We start from the raw sequence: 11,009 nt of genomic DNA on the forward strand, positions 1-11,009 counted from the left end.
CAGTTTCAATTTACGCGTAAATTTGAAAAGATCAATACGCGTCTGCGTAAATTCCATGGTCTTATGGTAGATTGTATTATATTGTATATAGTATCTCTAGATGTATAGACATAGTAGTTTGCTCACCCACTCAGTATTTTATATCTAACAATAATTTTTGTTAATGTATAGAACACTTTAACAGTAGGCAGCCCTAGCCATGTTTTATTTCCGTTGGAGAATGTCTCCAGGTGTATGCCCATCCAGGGCTTGATTTACGTGCAGATATTGATCCTTCCCCCACTCCAATCGCATTTGCGAGTGGAGTCTGTAATTTAGGCATGTGGGCTATCATACATTTAAAGATGGCGCCGACATTGGGGTAGGAATGTTGGAGACCACCGTATGGACGTTGGTCCTTCATTTGTGTTGATGTATATTTTGATGATTTAAAAACATGGCGGGCGGGCGCTTCGTTAAACATAGATGAAGGTTGTTACCGAAACGCGTCTGTTTGTTTACGTGATAGTTTCCATTTAATACATTTTGGAAACGGCCCCGCGAGTGCTGTCTTTCTCTTTGGATGGTGGTTGTGAGAAGGAGAGTTGCAGCAATAATATATATATATATATATATATATATATATATATATATATATATATATATATATATATATATATATATTATCTACTGGCGGTCGCCAGTAGATAGTTATAGTTAGGACCGTGTTTCCATAGGAAATCCGCAACATTCTATTTGGAATAACTTTGGCGCCGGTCGACGAATCCTCGCGAAATTTTCAAAACTAACGGGGCGCTACGCTCCGCTCCTACCCTGAAAGTTTCGGGGGGATTCGTCAAGCGGGGGCTGAGAAAAAAGGGTGGTCCCAAAACGCGTTTTCCCCATGCATTTTCCCATAGGACCTTTAGTCCGAGCTACAGCCCGAACTGCTGAACAGAATTACTTGAAATTTGGCAGAGAGGTAGTCCTCAGGTCAAGGATGTGCCTTTTGTAGGTCTGGTGTAAATCTGTTCAGTAGATCCTGAGAAAATAGCATTTAAATCAATATATATATCTGTAAGCGCGCTCCGTGCGCTTACCGTAAGCTTACCGTACGCGTACGGTGCCGTGCGCGAGCTCAATTCTGATTTGTGGTTACATGACTGTAAACATTCGAATCGGTCGAAATCAGGAAGTGTTGGCCGCCATTTTCTGTCTCTCGCACTGACAAACAAAGGTGGGGAACGTGAAAAGGGGGCAACGAAGAGAGTTGCAGACCCCCTAGTGTTTGTCAGGGGGTCCAAGAAGGACCCAAAAGTACGAAAAATACATTTAATAATTTTTAAAAAAAATTGCGGCGTGCGTAACGGTACCACACGACCACCTTTTCTGTCCATTGAATGTTAGAGGTGCCCCAGGCTACCTGCTCCTCCCACCAGCCTACGAACAAGTTCGCGTAGCTGGGGGCGAAGCAGGTACCCATGGCTGTACCCGAGATCTGTCTGTATAGCTGTGTGTGGAACAGAAAGATGTTGTTAGTAAGACAGAATCTGGCAAAATCAATTAGCAGTTCATTATGTTCAAGGTATTTCAAAGGGCGTTTCTTAAGAAAATATTCCATCGCCTCTAGTCCATCACAGTGCGCTATAGAGGTATATAGGCTGGTAATATCTAGAACCATCAGTTTGTATTCATCCTTCCATTCCAAAGCAGCAATGTGCCCCAACAAATCTTTCGTGTCTCTGATGTAGGATTTTAAGTTTTTAACATGGGGCAAGAGGAAAGAGTCAACATAAATTGACATATTCTCTGTGAGACTCCCTTGGGATGCCACAATTGGTCTCCCAGGTGGTGTCTCTTTGTTCTTATGCACCTTTGGGAGGTGATAAAAGGTTGGAATAATAGGGTTCAGCCTTCTAAGAAATAGGAATTCGTCTATTGTCAGAAAACCTTTGTTATGCCACCTAGAAATGAGGGAGTGATAGTTCTCCATGCTTTCATGGTAAGTGTTCGTATCGATGGCAATATATGTCTGTCCATTAGAAAGTTGGCGAAACGCTTCCTTGTCGTAATTGGCTTTAGTTTGTAGAACTATGTTACCCCCCTTATCCGAGGGCTTACATACTATTCCTTTGTCCTTCCTCAGACCTTCAAGGGCCTTTTGTTGTTTGAAAGAGAAGTTACTCTCCCTTGTTGTGTCTTTTTTGAATCTTTGTTTCCGTCGGAGCTGTGTCAAATCCTTCGTGACCGCTTCCGAAAAGACTTCAATAGCATCAGGTGCCATTTGCGGTAGGAATTGTGACACCGGTTTGAATTTAGTGAGTCCACCTTGTTGTTTTATGCCAGTGATAGCTAGTTGTTGTGATTGCCTCAAAGATGTTAGAGTGCCATCTTCCGCTTCTGTTCTTAGTTCCTCCAGAACCATAATAGCGTTAAGGTCCCCACTTGCAAGTTCATCCGGAGCCGGAGTCGTACTGGCTAGGGATTTGGATCTCATAACTTGCGGTTTGATTTTAAAGTACTTATGCAGTTTCAATTTACGCGTAAATTTGAAAAGATCAATACGCGTCTGCGTAAATTCCATGGTCTTATGGTAGATTGTATTATATTGTATATAGTATCTCTAGATGTATAGACATAGTAGTTTGCTCACCCACTCAGTATTTTATATCTAACAATAATTTTTGTTAATGTATAGAACACTTTAACAGTAGGCAGCCCTAGCCATGTTTTATTTCCGTTGGAGAATGTCTCCAGGTGTATGCCCATCCAGGGCTTGATTTACGTGCAGATATTGATCCTTCCCCCACTCCAATCGCATTTGCGAGTGGAGTCTGTAATTTAGGCATGTGGGCTATCATACATTTAAAGATGGCGCCGACATTGGGGTAGGAATGTTGGAGACCACGGTATGGACGTTGGTCCTTCATTTGTGTTGATGTATATTTTGATGATTTAAAAACATGGCGGGCGGGCGCTTCGTTAAACATAGATGAAGGTTGTTACCGAAACGCGTCTGTTTGTTTACGTGATAGTTTCCATTTAATACATTTTGGAAACGGCCCCGCGAGTGCTGTCTTTCTCTTTGGATGGTGGTTGTGAGAAGGAGAGTTGCAGCAATAATATATATATATATATATATATATATATATATATATATAATATATATATATATATATATATATATATATATATATTATCTACTGGCGGTCGCCAGTAGATAGTTATAGTTAGGACCGTGTTTCCATAGGAAATCCGCAACATTCTATTTGGAATAACTTTGGCGCCGGTCGACGAATCCTCGCGAAATTTTCAAAACTAACGGGGCGCTACGCTCCGCTCCTACCCTGAAAGTTTCGGGGGGATTCGTCAAGCGGGGGCTGAGAAAAAAGGGTGGTCCCAAAACGCGTTTTCCCCATGCATTTTCCCATAGGACCTTTAGTCCGAGCTACAGCCCGAACTGCTGAACAGAATTACTTGAAATTTGGCAGAGAGGTAGTCCTCAGGTCAAGGATGTGCCTTTTGTAGGTCTGGTGTAAATCTGTTCAGTAGATCCTGAGAAAATAGCATTTAAATCAATATATATATCTGTAAGCGCGCTCCGTGCGCTTACCGTAAGCTTACCGTACGCGTACGGTGCCGTGCGCGAGCTCAATTCTGATTTGTGGTTACATGACTGTAAACATTCGAATCGGTCGAAATCAGGAAGTGTTGGCCGCCATTTTCTGTCTCTCGCACTGACAAACAAAGGTGGGGAACGTGAAAAGGGGGCAACGAAGAGAGTTGCAGACCCCCTAGTGTTTGTCAGGGGGTCCAAGAAGGACCCAAAAGTACGAAAAATACATTTAATAATTTTTAAAAAAAAATGCGGCGTGCGCTTACGGTAAGCTTACCGTACGCGCACGGGAAAAAAAAATAAAAAAAAAAATAAAGAAGTAAAAATCACATTTATTAAATAAATTAAAGGACCCACAAGGGAGAAAAGAACAAATGTTACTCTGTAAAAAAAGGGGAGGCGCGCACGGCATGGACTGCGCAACGTGGGCGCTCGGTGCGCGAGGCGCACCGAGCGCCCACCGTGCGCGCAGGGTGTGCGCACAGTGAAAAACCAGAAAAAAAAATAAAAAATAAATACATAACTTAGCATTTAAAAAACCGTACAAATTCACTGAAAAAAACATAGGTTTCACACACGTTATAGTTAGGAATTATCATTTACAAAACCTTGCAAATTCACTTAAAAAACCATAGGTTTCACACATGTTATAGTTAGCTGTACATTTCACTCGTAAAAAACCAATGAAATTCCACGTTATAGTTAGATCAGGTAACTATAACTTGCGCGACCGCAATCCACAATGTGTAATTTCAGATGTCATCATTGATGTCATGAGTGATGTCACTGACCATGTCATGAGTGATGTAATATGTGACGTCATCAGCAGTTTATTGTGGGCGCGCAAGTTATAGTTACCTGATCTAACTATAACGTGGAATTTCATTGGTTTTTTACGAGTGAAATGTACAGCTAACTATAACATGTGTGAAACCTATGGTTTTTTAAGTGAATATATATATATATAAAAATTTCACGAGGATTCGTCAATCGGCGCCAAAGTTATTCAAAATAGAATGTTGCGGATTTCCTATGGAAACACGGTCCTAACTATAACTATCTACTGGCGACCGCCAGTAGATAATATATATTATATATATATGATCCAAAAATTGAGCCCCTGAGCTCTGAGAGGGCACACAACGCACTCCCCACCATCCGGTTGTGATGCCTTGCTGACGCTCGCAGTCCTTCCCTTCATTCAAATTAAAACCATGTCCGACGCGTTTCAAGGCTGTAGCGCCCCTTATTCATGGACTCTGCACAGAGGGAACAGACGACTCACCGCTACTTTCTTTCCGATCCTTTATTAAAGGAAAGACCGCCCCCAGTGGGCGTGGCACAATTCAAGACAGACAGCAGCATGCTGGTATATGTGGTCCAGAAGAGGTGAGTACAGTGTATTACCCTGAGTGGGCTTTTTTCTTGCTTTCAACAGTGTCTCATTAAACCAGGGTGTTGATGCTTGGGGGCTTGTGTGCTCCATGGAGCTACTTCGTCTAGAGCTGTTGTTATCCAACTTTCGAGTTGGCTATTGGCTAAATTATCCTCTTTCTCCAGTATAATATTATTTTTCATTAGTGCTTGGATAAAAACGTTGGGGTTGAATTTATTCAATTTCCCGTTGGTAACTTTCTGTGTCGTTTTCTCCATCCTCTGTCTATTAGATGGCACAGTAAAAGGCACTAAGAAATGGTCTGACCAAGGGATAGGCCATGGTGTTTCTACCTCCCATCTCACTCACGTTTGAGAAGATAGCATCTAGGATATGTCCCCCTTGGTGTGTTGGTGTTTCAACTTTTAGCTCTAGATTCAGAGTCCCTAAGTCCTTGCATAACAATTGTGCTTCCCGGTTCTGTTTGTTGTCAAAGTGTATGTTCATATCACCTAGGATAAGGAACTTTTTATGCCTAATAGCTGGATGAGCTACTTTCTCCTCCAAACTTATCATAAATTTAGCTACTGGTCCTGGTGGGCGGTATATTAAGAAGCCCGCTATAGTGTTGTCTTCTGCCACTGACAACGTAAATAAGAATGCCTCACAACTATCTAAATTAGCCTCCTTGATGTTACATTTTATTGTAGTTTTATAGATTATTGCAATTCCGCCTCCTATTTGACCCTCTCGATCCTGCCTTACTATCGTTTAGTCATCTGGGAGTGCATCTAGAACATCTGGGGTGGAACTCTCACTAAGTCAAGTCTCAGTCAGGAACAGAGCGTCAAGTGATTTTTCCATCAGTAGATCATGAATCTCATATTTATGTTTAGTCAGTGACCTACAGTTTAGTAGAGCCATTCGCAATTTGCCCCCATTTTTCACAGCGGTTGTATTGTGTATTAAATTCTTTCCACAATGCTCATATTTCAGTTGCTTATATTCTACGTTGATCCTATGTGTACAAGGCTCAGGAATAGGCTTTGCTAGTTTTAATAGCTCTTCTGCTGTATAGATAATTCTCTTTTGGGACTTTGATCTGACAGTGGTTCTGGACCCTGGTTGGGCGCGGACGGGCGCGGACGGGCGCAGACGGGCTTGCCTTTGGCACGCCTTTGGCGCGTCCGCTGCGCGTGTCCGCTGTGCGTCCAACACAGGGCTTTCATTTTATATTGTCCCTCCACCAACAACTAGCCCGCCAACCTCCCCAAAATGGCCGCCGTGTGGCATCCGACCGTGGAAAAGCCTCACCTAACACCCTGCAACACGCAGAGCGTAGGGGGCCGGTCGAAACACAGCAGGACCTCAGACACAGGTATGCACACTATGTGCTATAAAAAGCAAAAGCAGTAATTTTTAAAAGTGTTTTTAAAACGAACTAAGTTTTACTTAAAAAGCAGAGGTTAGAGCAATTTCCTTAAAAACGTTTGTTCAAAAATGGTCACATACAGTGGTGCTGATATCAATGCAAGTGCCCCTTTCTCTCCGAGAGACCGCTCGGTCTCGGTCTGTAGAGCCTGTTGCGGCTCTACAACATCAGCATTCTCCAATATGCCAACGACTCACAACTGTATTTGAAAGTCCTCTTTACTCCATCATCCAATGCTTCAATCACTGCATACACCAAATCCAGGCCTGATTTTCAAGCACCATAACTTAATTCCTGCTGTACACTAAGAACAACAAGCTACAACTTGAACCGGATTGCACCGCCCACTTTCATCCAATGCTAAGTCACCCGGTTTCACCATGGTCACCGATCTCAACCTCACAGAACACAACACCCACAAAATCATGATGGCCTGGTGCCATCTCTCTCTCCTTTAGAAAGTAAAACCATTTCCCCAAAAAGTGTCTTCAGAACTGCTTCTCAAGCCTTTATACTCTCACATCTGGCTGGTGGCAATGCCCTGTTCCAGACCACACACTGGTCCTCCTTAATGACATCCTACATTTTGCAGCACTCCTCATTAAGGGCCTGTAGGAATATGATTACAACATCACATCTACCCTAATGCAACTCACCCTGATTGGCTGGCGGGAAGATTGTGCTGAATATGAAGTTTGTAAGATATTTAGCATTTTTCTTAAACATTGTAATTCCCTCCACTCCCCTTGAACAGGCACAGTGCATTGTGGAAATATGGAAAGCTACGACACGTGAAATGCTGGTTTAGGCTACCTGTCTTTCAGTTGCTGGAATCACTCCAGGGCTCTCTGGAAACATAATACAACTATAAGTGCTCTGTACATTCTAAGATTTCTTTCCCTGGTGCCTGACGTTCCTGATACAAATTCACTGGCTGGGAAATCACAATAAATATGAACTTTGTCAGATTTTTAGCAATTTTTCCCCAAAACATTGTAATTGCCTCCACGGTCCTTCGTGCAGAAGCATGTCCCTGCCAAGACTTGACCCCCATTCTTGCTCCTCTGGGCCTCTTTGGGGTGGTTGTCTCACCAGACATGTGTGGGTTTTCTATGGGTTTGCGATAACCACAAGTGATAAACTGGGTAGATTTGGGAAAATTGGAAAGCGACTGAAATCAATATATCAGTTGAGGTTACTTGAAATTTAGTTGCAGGTATCACCCCTGGACTTTATGGAAACCTGCCACAACTATAGATTTTCAACATATATACATCATAGGGATTCTTTTGCTCGGTACCAGACCACCTTTACCCTGATTCTCTGACCTCGACAATGCACTGAACTAATATGATGTTACATTTTCGGAATTTTTTCCATAATTATGGTAGTTTACTTCAGCCTTCTTCAACATATAGGTGGCAGACCTGAACCAAATATGTGTCTCTCCAGGTCTTCTGAGTGCTGAGTTATCAGACATGCGTGGATGTTCTGTGGGTTTGAACAGAGATCCAGGAAATAGACACCTGTTAATGGTTTTGATGGCCTGAGATTCCATGGGTGAGATCTGTAGTATTTAGGTCTGGGTTGGCCAGCATTCAGGGTGTGAGAAGTTGGCCTGATATATGATGTCACTAGTTCTAGTGTACACCTTGTATCAGTCCAAACAACCCTTATGGTGATTGGTTGTAAAGTCAACCTTATAGACCAGCTATCCTAGTGGTAGCATGGACAAGAGCAGTCTTAGGCTAAACTCTGTATGGCATGTGAAGCCAGCTGTTATACCATTTGCAATCCCTTGAATACCAAATGAAAGGACACCACAACATATATATATAAAAATAGGATGTATTTATTCTAGTCAAAATACCCTCAGCACTCTTCATGAGATTCGAGGTAAGTACAACACAGTCTTATTTAAGCACACAGGTAAGTAATACAGTTAGGCCCTAGGGGCCACGCAAACCATATACTAAGTAAGTGGTATAAGAACCACTGTCATGAACACAGGTTAGGCCTAGGCCTAGGGAATCGCTGGGGCTATACTATACTACCAGTTGCTAGGCAGTGGGAGGCCCACGGGATTCAGGTGCAGAGTGGAAACGCTCACGCGTAATGCGTTAAAGTCGATAGAAATAGTGATGTTTAAAAATTAAGAGTTTTAGGACACTTCGGAAAGAGCTAGGAGTTAGAGACTTGGAAACTAGACCCTAGGATAGTCAATACCCTTGTGAGCACCGGAGTACTCAGTTTACCTAGCCCACGGGCTGCGGGTGCATAGGTGTGAACTTGCGTCGGGTTTCGTCGTCGACTCCTATGGATGCCTGAAGAAAAGGTGCTGACAGGCAGTCAGTGAAGAGTGTCCGGTGGATTCCAAGGTGGGAATCAAGAAGGAGGGTACCTGCAAGCAGAAGGGACAGAGTCTAGGTCACCAGCCAGGAGCCGGGAAGGAACCAGGAAGGAACCAGGCGATGTCGTGAAGATGCAGGTGAAGAGGTGAAGCTTGTCGCAGCAGCCACGGGTACCAGGAGGCGTCGAGGATGACCAGAACCAGGAGGCGAGCTGTCCCACGAGGGCTCTTGCTGTTGGCGGCGTCGTTGTCGAGTACAGACCCAACAAGCCTTGGCAAGCGCAACCCACGCAGGATGAATGATTCGCTTCTGTTGCAGACCAGGAAGGCCTGAGGTGCTTCTCTTTCACAGGGAAGCAAGGGCCAGTCTGGAGGAGCCAAACCAGCGGTGGAAAGTCAAGGGTTCGTCGTCGCTGAGGTTACTAGCCAATGGGCAAGCAACCAGACAGACGCGTCAAGCAGGAAAATGCAGAAGGGCCCCACGCAGAACTCGTGGAGTGTGGAGGGCTGATCTTCGGTGCAGATGGTGCTCGGGGTTGGGGCTTCTCAATCCCCAGAGCACAACTTCAAGGATGCCTCAGAAGCTGCGCTGGAAGCTAGTAGCCAATTTTCCCAGGTAGCCGGTCCCACGTCTCTCGTCGCCTCCACGGATCTCAGCTTTGTTGTGGATGTGGATCAGGGTCGGAGAAGTCTGGAAGTCAAGGCGCTGGTCGGGCTCTGCAGTCAGTTTCTCATAGAACTGGGGCAAACCAAACGGCAGGTCGCTTGTTGGTGCCTGTTTGCACAGGGTGGCCACTCCTTGGCAGAGCCCCCGAGCCCTGTGTGGGCAGGCGGGAGCCCTACCACGAAGGCTCAGTGGGGAGATGGGTGTCCTTTCGGTCCCGGCCATCTGGTCGCATGCAATGCTTTCCAAAGGGGCAACCAGGTGGCCGGGCTGCCATGAAAGTCCCGATGGGTGCTCATTTGCCTCCCGGATCCCAGCCAGGGCTCCAGGAGGTCGGGCACATTCGCGTCCAGCATCCCCCGGTGCACACAGGTTCTCAGAAAGAGGGGTAGCCTTCCTCCGAATTACTAGGGGCAGGGTATGCCGGGACACCCCTCCCGGGCTGGCGGTTCTCAGCCGGGGTCCAGATGGGCTGGGCCCAGACGACACCACCCCACCATCCGGGGCTCCCTCCAACCGGCCCGCGCTGTGGCAAAGTGCCCGGGACGGGCTCCATCGGCCTCCGGGCAGTCCACCCCCGGGCGTCTGGGCCCGAGAGCTCCTGCGGGCCTCCCCGTACCTGATGCCCAGTCCCGTCCCTAAGCCCCCGGGATGTGCAGCCCCGGAGCCCTGCGTGGGCAGGCGGGAGCCTTGCCGCGAAGGCTCGGGACTGGCAGATGGGAGTTCTTTCGGTCCCGGGCATCTGGTCACACCTTTCCCCTCGGCCAACTGGTCGCACGCAATGCTTTCCAATGAGGCGACCTGATGGCTGGGCTGCCCTGGAAGTCCAGATGAAGGCTCATTTGCCTCCCAGATCCCAGGTCAGGCACGTCCGGGCCTAGGGTCCCCTGAGTCTCACGGTGCGCATGGGTTACCAGAAAGGGGGGTAGCCTTCCTCCGGATTAGTAGGGGCAGGGTATGCCGTAACACCCCTCCTGGGCTGGCGGTTCTTTGCCGGGGACCAGATGGGCTATGCCCGGACAACACCTCCCCTCCGTCCTGGGGCACCCTCTTCTGGCCCACGGCGTGGCAAAGTGCCCAGGACGGGCTCCATGGGTCCCGGGCAGTCCTCCCCGTGGCGTCTGGGCCCGAGAGCTCCGGTGGTCCTACCCGTGCCTGAGGCCCAGCCAGGGTCCCCGAGCCCCCCCGGGACGCGGAGCCCCCGAGCCTTGCGTGGGCAAGCGGGAGCCCTACCGCGAAGGCTCGGGCGGGCAGATGGGAGTTCTTTCGGTCCCGGCCATCTTGTCGCACCTTTCCCCTCAGCCATCTAGTCGCATGCAATGCTTTCCAATGGGGCGACCAGATGGCTATGCTGCCCTGGAAGTACCGATGAGGGCTCTTTTGCCTCCCGGATCCCAGCCAGGGCTCCAGGAGGTCAGGCGCATCCGGGCCTAGGGTCCCCTGAGTCTTGCGGTGTGCACAGGTTCCCAGAAACAGGGGTAGCTTTCCTCCAGATTAGTAGGGGCAGGGTGCTCCGGAACAGCTCTCGGCCTAATGGTCCTCAGCCGGCAGCTGGACGGGCCAGGACGCCGCCCCAACCCGGGTCTGCCGCGG

The 11,009-nt window shown here is 47.1% G+C and overlaps 1 protein-coding gene across 1 annotated transcript in view; it reads left to right on the top strand.

Moving 5' to 3' along the window:
• The window catches only part of LOC146870049 (transmembrane and coiled-coil domains protein 2-like), a 590,085-nt gene that overhangs the window by 567,223 nt on the left and 11,853 nt on the right, over positions 1-11,009 (top strand). The gene's annotated exons all lie outside the window — the stretch shown is intronic.

The sequence above is a fragment of the Triturus cristatus genome, chromosome 1_1 (genome assembly GCF_964204655.1).
Source record: "Triturus cristatus chromosome 1_1, aTriCri1.1, whole genome shotgun sequence".
NCBI classification, from domain to species: domain Eukaryota; kingdom Metazoa; phylum Chordata; class Amphibia; order Caudata; family Salamandridae; genus Triturus; species Triturus cristatus.